This window comes from Lepidochelys kempii, chromosome 3 (assembly GCF_965140265.1).
Source record: "Lepidochelys kempii isolate rLepKem1 chromosome 3, rLepKem1.hap2, whole genome shotgun sequence".
Taxonomy (NCBI): domain Eukaryota; kingdom Metazoa; phylum Chordata; order Testudines; family Cheloniidae; genus Lepidochelys; species Lepidochelys kempii.
This window is the reverse complement of record NC_133258.1, coordinates 85,891,852-85,910,021: the sequence shown is the minus strand read 5'-3', so window position 1 is coordinate 85,910,021 and position 18,170 is coordinate 85,891,852. Positions and strand designations below refer to the sequence as shown.

The 18,170-nt window shown below is 40.9% G+C and overlaps 1 protein-coding gene across 8 annotated transcripts in view; it reads left to right on the top strand.

Moving 5' to 3' along the window:
• Nucleotides 1–18,170, top strand: part of FYN (FYN proto-oncogene, Src family tyrosine kinase) — a 184,595-nt gene that overhangs the window by 71,090 nt on the left and 95,335 nt on the right. For 7 of the 8 annotated variants that reach the window (XR_012158024.1, XM_073337078.1, XM_073337071.1 and 4 more), the window contains exon 2: nt 13,077–13,137. The exons of the other annotated variant lie outside the window; for it this stretch is intronic. The gene's annotated coding sequence lies outside the window, so the exon portion shown is untranslated. The remainder of the gene's footprint in view (nt 1–13,076; nt 13,138–18,170) is intronic. 8 annotated transcript variants of the gene reach the window in all.

Here is an 18,170-nt window from a genome sequence, read left to right as displayed (position 1 = left end):
TACAAATTTCAGTCTGTGTCCTGTAGAATTCTCTAGAGCACATGAGAATTTTTAGGGGAACTTTTTATTTTACATGTATGTTCACACACACACACACACACACACACACACACACACACACACATTATTCTTGCCTCATTGTGTGACTTTGGGTAGCTTATGCTGTTTTCTTCATAGAATTTGAGTTCGTGTGTGGGTGTGTACTTCCACAGATTTTACTGACACATTCTACAGCGTGTAGACTTTCAGACTCCATTAAAAAAAACTCTTCACTGCTGCAAATAATGCATTTTCTCTATTCTGAATGTTCTTTCTCAGATGTCTTCTGCTTCTGGTATCCCACATTCTGCAGTTGGAATTCACGTTCAGTACACTGTATGAATGGTGTGTGTTGTATTAAGAGGCTGAGTATATTTGATTCTAGGTCAAAATCAAATGTGACATTTCCTGTTTAAGTCCAAACTAGATACTTTCAGCAATACAAAGGGGACTTACGAACATTTGCACAATTGTTTTTGCCTTGCCTTGTACTGTCAACGATTTACAGTACATTATAGAGTTTTTTGCCATGCTTCAAAAATAATGGCTTTCATCAAAACTTGATTAAACCTGCAAAACTGAAAGTAGAAGAAACTTACCATTGTTCTGGGTCAGTTCAGTAACTGAGGACACAAAAGGAGTTTGTCCTTACAACAATGTTTTTTGTTGTTTTTTTTTAACTATTTAAGTTAGGTGACTTAAGTGTTGCAATTCACAGCATGTAGAAAAGGGGACAAAACAAAGGGCAAATCATTGCTCTCTCATCTTCACAGGCTGTGCTTTAAAACTTTCCACTTTTATTCTACGCTGATGCAGCTACATAGATGACCATAGGTGTGCTAGTGTTGAATACCTATCAACATTTTAATCACTATTGTCTAACCATGCTCAGAACAGGTCTAGATGACAGGGTGGCTAACATGCCAGTTCCCACTGCTACATGAAACAGTGGTAGCAACAATAGGAAATTTTGTCTAATTGAGAAAAGGCCTTAGTTACTCTAATAGATTTTGACTGATTGGCACATATCAAGAGAGCAGAAAATCTCCTGTTGACATCAGTGAGAGGAATTATTTGAACATAGGGAGAGCAAAATACGAGAGTCAAGAATCCATTATGAGGACATGAGCAACATATTGCCCTTAGAGACAAGACTTGCTTCATACAGTTATGTAGTAATAATAAAAGAATGTTAAGCAGGAAACCAATGACACATCTGAAATATGCAGAAAACAATAGGCCAGATTCTGCTCTGGGTTACTGCCCTTAAAACTTATTTTTATGTGCTAATAATGCCACTTTTTGTTTTTTCACTGTTTAGTGTAATGGACTAAAAGTGAGGAAAGAGCTGCTGCTGCTGCTGTTGTTGTTTGTTGTTTTAGAGCAGATTATTAGGGAAATAGTATGACATTTTAACCCACAGAATTCTGTATTTCAGTTGCCCGCAAAATGATGTCTTAACATCCAGATGTTTACACTAATATAGCACAATCCTAGGATTACATGTACGACTGCATTATTCTAATTTATGTTGGGACTCTTTTTTTAAGGGGAGAACTGCTGTAGTTTAAGATATAATAAAAAACTAAATGTACAGTCTCATTCATGAATTCTGTACTGAATCATTGTCACTACAAAATCTTTTCATTTGTACTTTGTGTTGTCCTGAAAATTTAATTTCCTGTTTTCTTCATTTTGTTTGAGTATTTTGGAAGCATTTGGATAGGGTTTTTGGTTTGTGTTTGGGAATGAAAACTCTCAAAAAGCTGTGACTATATTTTTTTCCCTCTAAAAGATGGTGGCGAACTCAAAATCGAGACAATTTTTTTTTTAAATTAAGTTTCAAGTAGTTAAAGAACTACATCTACCTCTGGTCCTCCCCCCCCCCCCCCCCCCGCCAGATACAGTAGTTTTTACAACAACATTTTTCTAGTTTAAAGCTGTTTTTCTCTCTTCTATTGCTATATGACAAATATGGATACTTGCTATACACAAATTACTGTCTAATGCAGTGGTTCTCAACCTTTCCAGACTACTTTCTCAATCTTTCAGGAGGCTGATTTGTCTTGCTGTTTTTCACTTGTGAGCCTCATCTGAAGCCAGAGCATTGGGTGGCAAGACTGAAGCCCGCCACTGCTATGTGGGGCTGAAGCATGTAACTTACCTTTGCGTGAGGCCATGGGCACCTGGTCTGCTTGCCACCCCTTAACACTAGCCCTGCATTTGCAACCCCTCTAAACCCATCCCCTGACCCCCTTAGGAATCGCAACCGCCAGGCTGAGAAATGTTGAGTACCCACTGGAAGACATCTGTCTCTGGTCAAGAGCCACTGGTCTAATGCACAAAGCAAAACTGAAAAATAGATGATTTTTCTAATCTTTCAGTTATAGTAGTCTTAGTTGTACGTTTAACAATAATAGGTAAAACAAATGTAGACAAAATTATTTTAGTGTCCCTTTAAAGAGTAACAAACTCAAGTTCCAGATTGCAGTGAAGCCACTATTAATGTCATGCTTTCTTTTTGTGATTTTAAATGCTTTATTCAATAATCTTCATTTGATCTTGACAAGTTCAGTTCCACCTGCCTAATAGCACTCTCTTTCCCATATTGCCAGATCCTAAGCAGACTGTGATATAACAGTTCAGTTAAGTAAAAATGAACTCTGACATATTTTTAACTTGTGTCTGGCATAAAGTTTGGTTTTTTATGTGGTCTAGTCGTGTTGCTGTAATTTTTGTTACATTAACATTCTTCTGATGAATGAACTTTAACAAAGAAATGAATTTGCAAGTTGTGCATTTTTACAAAATTAAATTTCAACAAGAGTCTTACTGTGCCTGATATGCCACACCATGGAACATGAGCGTGTGTAGGTGATTGTTTATAGAAAAAGAATAATCTCTATTTTTAAAAAAATTTTCCTTAGAGTTCATGGGAAAAGTTTGTTGAAGTACGTGTGAGACCTATTCTGTTGCAGTCCCATATAACTTTTGAATTACAGTACCATACTTCCAACACTTCTTGTGGCTAACGTGGGATATGTAGTTGGTCACCACCAATCCATGTGTCATTGCTGGCCCCAGTGCCTCACCTGCTGAATCTATGCCATGTTCATCCTCCACCTTCCAGTCCAGCCCACACAGATGCAGTGTCACTCCCAATACAACATAAGATAGCTGCAGCCACTGAGCATGCCTGATAGGGCGAGCTTGCCCAGGAGCGTCTGAACCTAGTACCCTCTCTAAGTCTGCCCCTGACAGAGGTATGAACCGTGTGTAACTTGCATATGGTTGTGGGCACCACTGAATGAGGGACTTCGACCAGTACTGAGAGTCTAGGGGAACAGTATCATGAAATGCATGATGGGAGGCATGAATTATTTAAGAGAATTTTTGAAAAAGTTTGTGGTATATTGAGGACTGTGTTGGCATTGCAAGCTGTTGCTTTAAGAACGGGGATCTTACCTGTGTCTGCTTTTAGGGTTGTGAGTCCCTGTAGCAAAGCCTGCGATTGGTGCCAGTTTTCCAAACAGCCACCTTTAAGTAAGGTGGGGTGAGTTGTGCCACTTTCCCTTTGGGAGCAGCCTGTTTTGTTTCTCTCTGTTTCATGTGTGTTCTGAATTTTAAGAAATAGTGTTACTCTTGTTGGAATGTTGCAATGTATCTGATGTATCCATCTAACTTCTCTGTTTGTATGCTGTGAAATGTAACAGTTTGCATTGTTAGGATTACAGCAGGGAAAGACAAGATTGTTTAGTGTATTTGAGCATGGGACTAGAAGGTAAGCCTCCTGGATTCTATTTCCAGTTCTGACACACACTTACTCTGTGACTTCAGGCAAACCCCTTAAAGTCTTTGCTTTAGTTTAACCATATGGAACTGATGGTGTTGCCTTACCTCCCCTTTGGCATTATGGAAATTATTTGATATTTTGTAGTGCTTTGAGATTCTACTGTGGTAAAATAGAATTTTTTACCAAATAAATGCTCAAATATAAATTTTAATAAATTAAATATTAAAAATTGGAGTGACTATGAACATACCTAACTACTGGAAATTCTTAGTAATTCTGGCACCCAACAATTATCCCAGGGATGCAGGAAGCAATGCATAATTGGGGATTTACCCTGCAATGAGCTCTGCGTGAATACCAGGGTCCCATGCATGCAGAACTCATTGACAGATCAAGGCCTTAGACCAGTGGTTCCCAAACTTGTTCCACTGCTTGTGCAGGGAAAGCCCCTGGCGGGCCGGGCAGGTTTGTTTAGCTGCCACATCTGCAGGTTTGGCCAATTGCAGGTCCCAGTGGCCACAGTTCGCTGCTCCAGGCCAATGGGAGCCGCTGGAAGTGGCGTGGGCCAAGGGCAGCAGCGAACCATGGCCACTGGGAGCCGCGATGGACCGAACCTGTGGACGTGGCAGGTAAACAAACTGGCCCCGGCCTGCCAGGGGCTTTCCCTGCACAAGCGGCGGAACAAGTTTGAGAACCACTGCCTTAGACTATAACTTGTCTAGGGCAGGGAATGTCTTTTGTTCTGTGTTTTGTACAGGGCCTGACACCGTGGTAATAAGAGGGCCGTAGGTGCTTTTGTAATACCAATAATAAATTACCATACTTATAACACTGCTCAACTCACTTATGCACCACTGGTATAATGCACTTTATTTTCATGCCCTGATGACTGTGGTAGAGTATTGTCCTTTTCAGTGAGCATCTACAGTATCCCAGCAACATTCCAAAGAGACAGCTATGAGAGTTATACTCTGATCTATTTTGAGAACTGTGGGCCCCATTCATAAAAAGTATTTGGCTGCTTGTTTTTGCGTAGTATTCTTATTTCCTGGGTGTAAAAATGTAAGCACTGTTCCCATAGTTAATAAAAATCTTTTTCCTACTATTTGAGGAGTACATAATTTTTATGAGTATGCAACTAAGTAAGGGGAGAAACAGCTGGAAACTATAGGATACCCCAGTCTAAAGGCATATATTATCGAACCTCCCAATAGTTTTTCTAAAGACTGTTTAAGCCCCTTGATTGCCTGAGATAGCCTAAACTTATTGCCAAGCCAGACTTCTGATGGCATGAGCCATGTATGCTTTATATTGCTTGTCAATCATTTTAAAAAGAAGACTGCTAAAATATGTTTTCATTTCGAAAAAGCAAGGAAAAATGAATAGCAGGGGGATTTTAAGAGTATGAGACCTTTTTTGTCGTACTTCAAAAGGCAGAAGTTAGAAACAGGCTGTGCTTGCAGTTATGGTCTCTGTTTCTCTGTACTGTATAATCTACAATATCTTTAATTTCTTTCACACTGAGGCATTCCAATCTATTCATTTTTGTTTGTTTTTCGTTATGTTTCTTGTTACTGGCTCTTAGCACTTTTGCATTTTCCTATATTTGTACATATTTCAGCCTTCTCTGCCACGTATCCACACATCACCTTGATCAGCAGTCCTTAAATCGTGGTCCCTAGAGTTGGCAGTCACACAGTTTTTTCATGCTTTCAGCTGCTTCAGCTCATGTCAAGGATCTCTCTTGCAAAGAGAACGGATGACGGTAAAAGTAGGTGAACACAAGAAGGATTCTATTTCACTCCTGCCATGTAGGTGGAGAAGGAAAAGCCAGGGATTGACAACCAGGTGAACTGGAGATGTGCGCGCCATCAGTTGAAGCACTAGCAGGAATGCCAATGGGGCTGGAGCCATCAGTGTGAGGGAAGCATCCAGGGGAGAAGGGAGCCAAGCAGTATGTGCGGGAGGAGAAAGGGGGAGTGGCAGGCTAGGGAGCAGAGGCATGCCGGATATGGCACCAGGTGATAAAGAAGCATATGCTGGCGATAATAGATTGGATATGACAGAAGATTAAAGAACAAAAATGTGATTTACACTCTTTAAAATGACAAAACATTGAATTAAACACATCTAAAAATACCTAAGTACTTTGCTAAAGTTTTTTTGTACATAAACACTTGCTGCTATTGTGAGAGTGATGGATCCTCACAACTGCAATTGGGACTTTGAGATATGTTTCTCCAAGATGTAGCCTGTATCATGAGATGCTCACTCAGAGCTTAGATACTATAGAGATGGTGCTGGAGATAAACATACTATTCCTGTCTCTCCATTTTCTTTGGGGCATGGTAGGGACCAGTTGCCCTTGCTCATGTCTTGAAGTTTGCTGATGCAAAATGATTCTGTGAAAACCACTGGATTTCTGGAAGAAGCTGGTACTCTACTTATCCCGCTTTATAGACACTGCCCTCTTTCTTTCTGGATTTCACTCCCATTGAGAGGAGAGTCATCAAAAGTCAATGTGTAGTCTTGATGGATTTGGCTGGTGATGTCCAGGGTTTTGTCAGTCACAGCGGGGGAAGAGTGTGGGGTGGCGGGGAGGGTGGGGAGGGGAGTCAATTCCCTTAGGAGCTCCCTGTTTGCTGCCTCTCGATTCCTCCTGCGGATGACTGGGCTTTTTCATAGTATGTGCCTGCCATCTGGAACCCTCATTTATCAAAGAATGGCTTCAAGCTAACAGAGATGCCTCTGTTTCTCTATGTAACCTAAACATTTCCTAGATTTTTTGTTAAAAAAAGGTTTTATTGTTGGAAACCTTTTGGATGTTCACAGGACAAGAATCCTTTATGTATAGTTTGGCATTGTATGGTACTAGATTGCTTTATGTAGGCAGAATTTAAGCTGTACAGTTTCTGTATGAATTAGGTATAAGTTCCCTGTGTGTGTGTTCTGTGTTCAATTCTGGATTTTTTCAGAAGTCTCTTGTTGTTTAATAGGATTAAAAATATAAAGTAGATGGGCTTTGGAAAGGTAGTCAACACAGAAAATCATTCAATTCTGAATAAAATTTGGCACGCCATGTGAAGGCCAATGTACAAGTCATAGGGGATACTAATGTCACTAGCATAACATGTTTCAGAGTAACAGCCGTGTTAGCCTGTATTCACAAAAAGAAAAGGAGTACTTGTGGCACCTTAGAGACTACATGGAGACCCCAGTGTGACTAAGAAAGGTAGAGCAAAATTTTTACTAACGCCCTGTAATTACAATCTATTGAAGAGAGGGTAATACTTAATAGATTAATATATGACCCAGAAAAACCCACACATTTAAAATAGAGAATGTAAGTCTATACAGATGTATAATAAATCTAAACTATAATGCTAAAATCTATACTACACTAGGGTCAGTATTTAGCACAGTAGTGAACACCACCTTTCTTTATACAGTAGATCCAAATCTTACACTAAAACCTTCACTAACTGCAGATACTGATCCAGGTTTCTCAGTGATAGCGAAACTTTTAAACTTGTACCTGTCTTCTTCTCTTTTCCTCCTAATTGTAATCATGTGAAGTAGCAGGATAAGAACCAAAATATATGAGATTCTGATTGGGTTGTTTTGGATAGCCAGTAAGGCTAAATAATGCCTATTTATTAACCAGATTCAACCCAGCCATTGAAACTGGCAGTATTTTGTCAGTATTTATTTAGAGACTTTTCTGTGGCTCGCATCAATGTAATATCTGAGCATGTCACAAACATGACTAAATCTGCCCTCCTAAAACCAGTGTGAGGAGAGATGAAAATCCCCCTCTTACAGATGCGGAGTTGATGCACAGATAGATTAAGCAACTTCCCACATGAACCTTGTCCCAGAACCAAGACCTTGGAGGCCCAGTCCAGTGGTTGGTAATATAAATGATGTCTAAAAGCTATATCAGATGCCGTTGCTAAATAAATTGTTATTGTGTATGTAACTTTCATTACATTTATATTTTATACTTCCATGTTCTTATATTAGCATCCAGCTTTTGCTATTTTACTTTAATGATGGAAAAGGTATGGGACACTTAAAGGCAAAAAATAAATAAAAATAGATGGAATAAACAAAATGTGATGGTGTGGATTGCACTAATGTTTTTATTGCTGCTTTTTTGAGGAGACTGACATGGGTCAGGAATAGTTCCTATTAAAATATTATATAAAAAGGTTGTTTTAGTGCACTGTAACATATACATTTTTAGATACATTAAAAAACAAAATGAGTGAAGTAGAGAGGTTCTCTACCTTTTAAATAGTGTGTTGTCATTCACAGTGCCCTACCTCCTCCTTATTCTTTTCTCCAAAGTGACGAAGGGAATGGAACTAAAGGTTTCTTGGGTTCCCCATATTACATACCTACAATAGCGATAGTACCCCTTTGGACATTATGCTTTTCTTGTGTATGCACTGACCCTTGCTAGCCTTCTTGTGGCTAGAGCTGATCAAAAGTTGTCATTTTAAACTTTTTTCAAACAAAAAAACCCTTTATTTTTGTCACACAATAAGATACGTCCAAGGAAAATGTCCACTATTTTCACTATTTTTTTTTTCAGTTTTCACTGAAAATCACAACTGAAATTTCAGTGTCAGGGGAGGGAAGAAGCTGATTTTTTTTTTCATCAAACCCAAAAACTTCTGAAGAAAAATTAATGAAAACAATTTTTTTTAAACTTGTAATGGGACCACAAACAACATTTCCTGACCAGCTCTACTTATAGCACTGTTCAGGGAAGGAGACCAAAATATCTATGGCTTAGATCTTGTATTCAATGTATTGCCTTTTTCTGTCCCTGCCTCTCACAATGTCTGTTTAGTTCCTCTCAAAGGTGCCTGTCAGTGATTGGAGACTATTAACAATATCAGAATCCTGTGACATTGCACTCTATATGATTTTATGAAAATATGCTAATGAGTGTGACTGTAATGTAACTGAAATATGCTTCATGCAAAAGGTCTTTTGTAAGGTATCATTACAAAGCTTATAATCTACTGAGTGTGGTCATCCCATTTGTATAAATGTATCACTCTTGTATCTGAAACTAGAAATATGAAATATAACTCTGAGGACCTATTTTAATTATGCAAAGTGTGGGCCATTAATGGTGGTTTGGAATCTTGATGGCTCCCATCAACCAGAACAATTGACTGTGGATGGCTCTGTTTGCAGGCAGGCCTTCCTGTGAGTTAGGCTGGGAGGAATGAAGGCTTGGAGTCTCACAGTAAATGTGACCATGTCACCTGGTACTGAAATCCATCTTAAACCTGGTGCTTTTCCATTTAGATGGGGGGGAGGACCCAGAGAGACAAAGGTTCCCGCCTCGTGCCAAATCCATATAGGGGGGTAGAACAGAACAAAGAGGGCAGCCATCATGAGGAATCCGCTAGCTATCACCTGAGCTGGAACAAGGGCTGTACCAGGGGTAAGGATTGTGCCCAGACTAGGAAGGTGTCCAGTCTGTGAAAGAAACTTATTGAAACATCTCTAAGGGTGAGATTTTATCTGTATTCCGTTTGATTAGACATAGACTTGTGTGTTTTGTTTTATTTTGCTTGGCTGTTCACTTTGTTCTGTCTGTTACTACTTGGAAACACTTAAATTCTACTTTCTGTATTTAATAAAATCACTTTTTACTTATTAATTAACCCAGAGTATGTATTAATACTTGGGGGGGGGGGGAGAGAACAGCTGTGCATATCTCTCTAACAGTGTTATAGAGGGCGAACAATTTATGAGTTTACCCTGTAAAACTTTATACAGGGTAAAATGGATTTATTCAGGGTTTGGGCCCCATTGGGAGTTGGGCATCTGAGTGTCAAGGACAGGAACACTTATGTAAGCTGCTTTCAGTTAAGCCTACAGCTGTTAGGGTACGTGGTTCAGACCTGGGTCTGGGTTTGCAGCAGGCTAGCGGGTCTGGCTTAAACCAGGCAGGGTACTGAAGTCCTAAACTGACAAGGCAGGAAAGCAGAAGCAGAAGTAATCTTGGCACATCAGGTGGCAGCTTCCAGGGGGTTTCTGTGATCCAACCCATCACAAATCCTATTTCAGATTGTCTTCAATTAACGGGATTGTTATTTGGGAATTATTGAAGTAGAATAAAGAATTATGAACTCTGCATGCCTGTCTGTACAGGCACTACAAACAGATCCTCTAAGTAGGCTCTAACCTTAAATGACAGAAAGTTGAAATTTTACTTATATCATTGGAGAAGTCTTTTGTGCTCTCAGCCTGCCACTGTTCAACCACCTTTACAGCACCGTCATTTGGTTCCAAAGTCCATGTAACCAGAATTGTTGCTTCCCTTTATAGGGAACACATCTCTTTTGTTTCTTCTCGCCAAGCACCAGGTTTCCTCTGTAAATAAAGAGATAGACAGGCCACATATTACATTACTTTCCAAAATGAGGCTAATCTAACAAAACTTGACAAAATCCCTGAACTTTCTTTCAGTTTTTAGAATGGTAGGCTAGAGGCATGCTAAAATGTCATTTTCTGAACCTTTAACAAGATACTCTGCCCAAATGGTCCTTAAATAGGATTCACTACCTGTGGTCAAACAAAAATACCTATCAAGCCTGTGTCTCAAATGTTTTCCCATCCTACTGTCCAGTTCCACTGAGGGAGGGAGGTCTTAGTGTGTCGAGTTCCTGCAGTGTGCAAGATGCCCAGTGTATCCAAGGCTATAGTGAGAACTCTGTAGTATTCGCGTTATAACAAACCATAGGAAGTAATATTTTAGTTTCCTTTACTGTTTGACTGTTAGCAAATAAGGGGAATCCTGCACTTCTGTTTCTGGCCCCTGTTGGTTCACTGGATTGGTATGAGAAATGTCCTGGGTTTTGGCCGTCTCTTCTCCATCTCTCTTTAGGACAAGAAGGCCAGTTCTTGAAATACTTAGAAGCCCAAACTACTGCAGGGAGAAGTTCATGGTTTTGATCGTAAGGTCCCAATTTCTGCCTTCTGGGGTTTTAAAAATGTCTGATTGTTTTCAATACTAGCAGAACAAAGTATAAAATTGCTTCATTCAGACAAAATACAAGATAGATATAAAGAAATTCAAAAAACTTTGACCAGTAATTTTGAGGCAACAGTGTAAAGTCAGCAAGGAACTGAAATAACCATCTTGTTCTCTCATGTGGCTTTAAAGATAACTATACCATACATCCCAATTTGGAACAGTTGCTATTCAAGAACATCCAAAAGCCTTTCTCCTCTTAAAACTTTAACTGACTAGGTACCTATGTTACCCAAATTGTTTTGCGACAGAAGTAGACTTTTTAATTGCTTTTTTTTTCGCCAACCCAAATGCCTAGCAGCTAAGAAGGAAATGGACTGTACTGGAATTAGAAGTGTCTTAACCAAGTCTCAGAAAATTATTTCAATGCAGTCTTTTCTAGTGTCTTCAGGAATTCCACCCAGCTTTAAACTTGGTGATCATTTTACTCTCAACCACCAAACAAAGATCCGTAACAAGTGTTTCTGCCCCTAATACTTTGGAGGAAATATTTTCCACTTTTATTTTCAGTTTTCCTGCTAGAGTCCTTTATGCCAAATCTTTATGTACAACATCAAACTCTGAGCAGTTAGACATTGTAAGGCATTGTAGACCTGCTTCCCAGCCTGGGTCCAGAGCATTGTATGTCCAACCCCTGTGATTTAGAGAGAGAGTTTTAGATGTGGAGGCTTTTTTTTTTTTAAAAAAAAAAATCAGGATTTTCCCATACTATAGATTCCTTCAGCTACTTCTGTGTAAAAATAATCATCTAATCTGATCTGAAAAAGGTAATCCAACCCAGGAAATCCTCTCTGCTTCCCTTCCTACACATGTGCATGCCATGATTTTGGGAAGGTTACTGGTGTAATCATCTGCCAACACTGTAGCCTCTGCAATGCTGTTGCATCAATAATTCAGGCCTTTAAATCTTTCGTGCAAAATTATAAGATTACTCCATCAGCTTTAACTCCGTAGCCGCCTCTACCCCATCCTCTCTATTTCTTAGAAGATTCTCTATTAGGGCTGCCAACTCAGCATATTTTCCCCCTTCTCTTTTGGGTCCTTATAAAATGTTTTTCCATATGTTTTGGGTATTTAGTCAAATTCTTCTAACAAAGCAGTTTTTTATCAGAATGCATGCACGTGGAGTCGGTGCTTGCACTTCTGAATCCTTTCTGCTTAATGATGGATCTAGAAAACTCGCTCTTTTCCATATTTAGCCCCAATCTTAATACAAAGACATTGAAAAGTTCATTTTAAAAACTGCTTTATATTATTACTGTGTTGATGTAGGGGAAAAACCTGAAACTGACTTTTGACATGTAGTTACATACATGTCTATTTCCACTTACTAAGCCGTAAGGTACTGTTGACAGAGTCCTTTCCCTCCCCTCAATTTTGAGTCCATGCTTTTGCTCTCTCCCCCAAATTTGTATACTAACAAAAATGCAGCTTCTTTCTCTCCTTCATCAATTTTTTTTCTCCAAAAAAAATTGTTTTGACATTTCTGCTAGTGTACACTCAGTCATTCTGTCTAATGATTTAGCCGGAGGAAAAAATAACTGTCATCTGAAATTTACTCAGTCTTGGTAAAATAGTGGCGCTTGTCAGTGTTACTCACGATGCTTCTCAAACTGTTCCTGAAGTCTGTCTTGATACATGTCCGTCTAGTCTTTTTTACCTTTTGCTAATTGCACTACATTGTACATACAAACAAAATCTAAAGATTGATTTTCTAGACATATATTTCTTTTCTTACATGTAGATTTCAAATCTACTAAAAGCTTAGGGCAGACCGCAGTATTATAAAACCAATGTATCAATTCCTTTGCTTTACCAAAGAGCAATCATCAGGTTAACCAATGTATTGGGGTTGTGATTAAAATAATTGGCAAATTTTCATTGCTGCTGCTACCTATTGCATATTATTGACCTTACATCGCTGAAACCTGAATAACCAGTAGTCAGTAACAGTGATCTGTCTGAGCAGGTCTGAAGGGATTCTGTAATCATTTTAATGTTTTGTGTGATGAACTGATGGATTTCAGAAATGAGTTGTGAAAGATCAAATCCAATTATCTCTTGCCTAAAAATGGAGGGGGGAAGGTGCAAGTGGAAAAAGTGCTGTAATATAATTCACATTGCTTTAGTTGTGAAAATGAGTCAGTCACTAAGCAATCTCTCTATCGCGCTCTCTCTTTGCAGGACCTGTTTTAGAAGAAATGTGGTGAATATCAACTTACTTTAATTGGGGGGGGACATTCTGGTAAGTGGTGCTGCCTTTATTGCTTTTGTTTTACAGTGATGATTGTGGAGGGAAACTGTTTGAACCTTTTTCATTTCCAGTTTGAAACCTGTCTTGCTTGTGGAAAATCTAACTTTACAAAGGCACAGGCATTAATACTGATTATATTTTTTCAATTTTTTTTTATTTTTTATTTTTTGGTATGGAGACTTTCAGGGGATAATGAGAGATGTTTTTTTTAAAAAATAAATAAATTAAAAAACCCCATGTTGGGCCTTAAGGCAAGGAATGCACTTGACAGTTTAATTGCTGAATGGGTTCTGCTTAGTGCTGCAGCTGTTATAGAGTACTTAAAAGCCTCTAAGCTAAAACCTAAAGCAGGGGAATCATAAAGACCTAATTTAAAAAAAAAAAAGTGTATGATAACAGTCACAGTCTCAAGATAACATCTGTATCACACACCTCTGTGGTCCACTCCCAGAGTGCCCAGTCAGGTCTCCAGCCACCCCTGTTTCTGAACAGGGAACCCTTGTCCAACTGCCTTTCGATTGGGGGCGTGGAGGGGGGGGGGGCGGTAAGCCTGCATACACCCCTGCCTGACCCTGTGATATCGCCAGCCAGCCTGGCTGCCAGTGCCTGCACTTTGTTCATAGCTGTTGGAGAAAAAGCAGTGTATTGCTTCTCAGTTGCGTGTTACCACACAGCTCTTTCTAAGCTAGCACATTTATTCTCAAGGTAAAAACATTGCAGAGAAAACATAATAAAAACAAAGATTTAAAAACATGTTAGTGATACCGGGAATCAGTCTTATGGATACCTAGTAGGACAAAGTCTTTCCAACCTTTCTGCAATATTTGTGGGCCCTCCTTGGACAGAAGGTCCTGTCCATTTTTGCTGGTTCAGAAAAAAGGCCCTGAGTCCATTTAAACCTAGCCTTTTTATGTCTTTGCTAGTCTCTGGAAACCCCAGTTTAAACCAGTATATATAAGCCTCCCCAGGGGTTGGTACCTCTCTGGTGGTATTTACAACCTAAGTGATTTACCTTAATCACCCCCCACTGTTTTTGGTAACCTTCCTCCCTGGAGTTGCATAGGATGTCTGGCCCACAATGATACATAAGCCATTCAGTAACTTAATACAGTATGGTCCCCAAAGATATTGCATGAGGTTGCAATATCCGTCACAGTAATAGTGTAAAAAACTAAAGTTATAGCTCAGATAGAGATGGCACATTTCTTTGCAACAGTGTTTTCAGTCACAGAGAACTCTTTGGGCTGAAATCTCTCAGTCACTCCTGGGAGTTAACTGTTGGAACAGTTGCTCCCCGCCCAGGAGAAGGAGACAGAGCTATTGCATTTCTTTGAGTTCAGGTCCTAGGTTCAGTTGTCAGTCACAGGTGACCCAGCCAGGTGACTGTCAGCTCCTGTATCTCATTTGTTTGTCTCCCTGCAGGTAGAGCATCAGTATGCTGGCTGGCTAGACTAAACAAAAAAGAGAGATGGGAGTAGGCAGCTAGAGTGATCATGTGCCGTTTTGGGTGGAGGAAGGGTATTCTGTTTCAATTGGGTTTACTAAAACCAGGGTTTTTCCTGTTTTTTTTGCATCAGCTGCATGTGACCTGTGAGCACCTTAAGTGGTACTGCTGACTTTAGGCCATAGGTGGCACTGCCTAACAATAAAAGAAAAGGAGGACTTGTGGCACCTTAGAGACTAACCAATTCATTTGAGCATGAGCTTTTGTAAGCTACAGCTCACTTCATCGGATGCATACTGTGGAAAGTATAGAAGATCTTTTTATACACACAAAGCATGAAAAATGGGTGTTTACTACTACAAAAGGTTTTCTCTCCCCCCACAAACCCACTCTCCTGCTGGAAGAGCTTATCTAAAGTGATCACTCTCCTTACAATATGTATGATAATCAAGGTGGGCCATTTCCAGCACAAATCCAAGGTTTAACAAGAATGTCGGGGGCTGAGGGGTAGGAAAAAACAAGGGGAAATAGGTTACCTTGCATAATGACTTAGCCACTCCCAGTCTCTATTCAAGCCTAAGTTAATTGTATCCAATTTGCAAATGAATTCCAATTCAACAGTCTCTCGCTGGAGTCTGGTTTTGAAGTTTTTTTGTTGTAATATCGCAACTTTCATGTCTGTAATTGCGTGACCAGAGAGATTGACGTGTTCTCTGACTGGTTTATGAATGTTATAATTCTTGACATCTGATTTGTGTCCATTTATTCTTTTACGTAGAGACTGTCCAGTTTGACCAATGTACATGGCAGAGGGGCATTGTTGGCACATGATGGCATATATCACATTGGTGGATGTGCAGGTGAACGAGCCTCTGATAGTGTGGTTGATGTGATTAGGCCCTGTGATGGTGTCCCCTGAATAGATATGTGGGCACAGTTGGCAACGGACTTTGTTGCAAGGATAGGTTCCTGGGTTAGTGGTTCTGTTGTGTGGTATGTGGTTGCTGGTGAGTATTTGCTTCAGGTTGGGGGGCTGTCTGTAGGCAAGGACTGGCCTGTCTCCCAAGATTTGTGAGAGTGCTGGGTCATCCTTCAGGATAGGTTGTAGATCCTTAATAATGCGTTGGAGGGGTTTTAGTTGGGGGCTGAAGGTGACGGCTAGTGGCGTTCTGTTATTTTCTTTGTTAGGCCTGTCCTGTAGTAGGTGACTTCTGGGAGCTCTGTAGACCATTGTCTACAGCCAAGCTCTGCGATACAACTGCATTTGCTCCAACCCCTCAGACAGAGACAAACACCTACAAGATCTCTATCAAGCATTCTTACAACTACAATACCCACCTGCAGAAGTGAAGAAACAGATTGATAGAGCCAGAAGAGTTCCCGGAACTCAGCCCCCAACTAAAACCCCTCCAACGCATTATTAAGGATCTACAACTTATCCTGAAGGATGACCCAACACTCTCACAAATTGAGGAGATCAAGGCAGAGGTAAAAAGGATGTTGGAGCTGGGAGTCATCAAAGAGTCCCATAGTCAGTGGTCAAGCCTGATTGTGTTGGTGCCCAAACCCAATGGCACCACTAGGTTTTGTAATGACTTTCGCCGGCTGAATGAGATATCCAAATTCAATGCATACCCCATACCCTGTATCGATGAGTTAGTTGACCACTTGGGCAGTGCCCAATTTTTGACTACCCTTGATTTAACAAAGGTATACTGGCAGATTCCCCTTGCCAAAGATGCGAAAGAAAAGACGGCATTCTGTACCACAGAGGGTCTGTTTCAATATACTGTTCTTCCTTTTGGACTGCATGGGGCACCTGTCACCTTCTAGCGTCTTATGGACAAGCTCTTATGGCCCCATACCAGTTATGCTGCAGCATACCTGGATGATGTGATTATTCACACCCCCGACTGGAAAACCCACTTAGAAAAGGTGGAAGTGGTTCTGGACACGCTAAGATGGGCTGGCCTCACAGCCAACCCAGCCAAGTGTGCTATAGGGCTAGCCGAGGCTGAATACCTTGGCTACGTTGTAGGAAGGGGCATGGTCAAGCCCCAACTAAAAAAACTAGAGGCTATCCAAAATTGGCCCCGGCCGAATCGGAAAAAGCAAGTCCAGGCATTCCTGGGTGAGTTGGGGTACTACCGACGATTTATTCCCCATTTTGCTACCAGAGCGATTCCCCTGATAGACCTGATAAAAGCCCGGGGTCCAGACATGGTGAAGTGGACAGATGCCGCAGAGAAAGCATTCATGGATCTACGGTCAGCCCTCTGCAGTAATCCAGTGCTTATAGCTCCAGACTTCAACAAAGAATTCATTTTACAAACAGATGCATCTGAAGTAGGATTGGGAGCTGTCCTATCGCAGATGTCGGAGATGAAGAACACCCAATCCTCTACCTGAGCAGGAAACTCCTCCCGAGAGAGCAGAAGTATGCCGTGGTTGAAAGAGAGTGACTCGCTGTGAAATGGGCCATGGAAACACTACGTTGCTATCTTCTGGGACAACGGTTTACCCTTGTGACTGACCATGCACCCCTCCAGTGGATGCGGCGAAATAAAGAGAAGAACGCAAGGGTGACCAGATGGTTCCTCTCCCTACAATCTTTCCAATTCACCATACAACACCGGGCTGGAAGCCACCATGGCAATGCAGATGGCTTGTCACGAGTACACTGCCTGACATCCCAAGTTGCCCAACCCTGTAGTGTTGAGGGGGGGCGAGGAATATGTGACAGGGTCAGGTCAGATGGTTATAGGAAAGTAATAGAAAGCAGATATATTAGCCCCAGGTTAAGTAGGTCCCTTTTCCCTGGGTAAGGTAACAGGGAAGATTCCAGAACAATCAGGAACCTTCTGGAGAAATTAAGACAGACAGGCTGATTAGAACACCTGCAGCCAATCAAGAAGCTGCTAGAATCAATTAAGGCAGGCTAATCAGGGCACCTGAGTTTAAAAAGGAGCTCACTTCAGTTTGTGGTGCGTGTGTGAGGAGCTAGGAGCAAGAGGCACTAGGAGCTGAGAGTGAGAAGGCGTACTGTTGGAGTACTGAGGAGTACAAGCATTATCAGAGACCAGGAGGAAGGTCCTATGGTGAGGATAAAGAAGGTGTTGGGAGGAGGTCATGGGGAAGTAGCCCAGGGAGTTGTAGCTGTCACGCAGCTGTTCCAGGAGGCACTCTAGACAGCTGCATTCCACAGGGCCCTGGGCTGGAACCCGGAGTAGAGAGCAGGCCCAAATTCTCCCAAACCTCCTAACTCCTAGTCAGACACAGGAGAAGTTGACCTGGACTGTGAGTTCACGGAAACGGCCAAACTGAGGGCTGCCGTGAATCTCCGAGACGAGCAAATCTGCCACTAAACGCAAGACCCACCAAGGTCTTTTCAACTCAAGGTAGAGGAGGAACTTTGTCACAGAGGCCATATATGATATTTTCCTCTAAGATAAGTTTGTCTGCAGGGCTCTGCCTGAATTCAGACCAAGAACAGTTTCTACATTTTGTTTGAACAAAGAAATAACCTTGCCCACTCCTACACTCTAATTCACTGAATTACAAGAAGTGTAGGCTACATTGC